We start from the raw sequence: 1,117 nt of genomic DNA, 5'->3' as shown, positions 1-1,117 counted from the left end.
CCCTAACCCTAACCCTAACCAACCCTAACCCTAACCCTAACCCGAACCCTAACCCTAACGCTAACCCTAACCCTAACCCCTAACCCTAACCCTAACCCTATCCTCACCCTAACCCTATCCTAACCCTGACCCTGACCCTGACCCGACCCGACCCTGACCCTGACCCTAACCCTAACCCTATCCTAACCCTAACCCTAACCCTATCCTAACCCTAACCCTAACCCTAACCCTACACTAACCCTAACCCTAAGCCTAACCCAACCCTAACCCTAACTCCTAACCCTAACCCCTAACCCAACCGTAAACCCTAAACCCTAACCCCTAACCCTAACCCCTAACCCCAACCCCAACCCTAACCCTAACCCAGAACTCAAACCCTAAACACTAAACCTATCCCTACTGTAACCCTAACCGTAAACCCTAACTCTAACCCCTAACCCTAACGCTAACCCTTAACCCCTAACCCTAGCCCGAACCCTAACCCCTAACCCAAACCCTAACCCCTAACCCTAACCCTAAACCCTAACCCAATAACCCTAACCCCTGACTCTGACCCTGACCCCTAACCCCTACCCCTACCCCAAGCACAACCTGAACTCTACCCTTAACCCTCACCGCAACCCTAACCGTAACCCTGAAACCCTAACCCTAACCCTTGGGTGGAGAGAACCTCGGTATACAGGATTCAGAGGGGATTTCGTTCTCCCTTTTTCCACACTGAACCATTCTAAGTAGTCACTGACTTTCATTATTCAGGGCAAGAAACAGATTTTTTTCACAGTGGAAGTTGCCCCGAGTTGTCCCAAAGCGAGGCGGTGCCGCCAACATCTGTGCAGAGGAGAACACTGCTCCGCCTTGGCAATGTCTCCCGGATCTGTGCTGAGGAGAACGCAGCCCCGCCCTCGCGGTTCCCACCACGCCTGGGTCGGGGCTGAGTAGAACGCTGCTCCGCCTTCACAGTACCCCCGAGGTCTGTTCAGAGAACACAGCTCCTCCTTCGCAATGCTCTCCGGGTCTAGGCTGAGCAGAATGCAGCTCCGCCCTCACAAAGGCACAACGCTGGCGCTGTCGCAGAGTCGCCCGCTAGCGCGGGGCAGGCGTAGAGTCGCAGGCCGGC

The sequence above is a fragment of the Colobus angolensis genome, unplaced genomic scaffold (assembly GCF_000951035.1).
Source record: "Colobus angolensis palliatus isolate OR3802 unplaced genomic scaffold, Cang.pa_1.0 Scaffold396, whole genome shotgun sequence".
NCBI lineage: Eukaryota > Metazoa > Chordata > Mammalia > Primates > Cercopithecidae > Colobus > Colobus angolensis.
The sequence above is the reverse complement of the archived record's forward strand: the minus strand, read 5'-3'. Positions refer to the sequence as shown.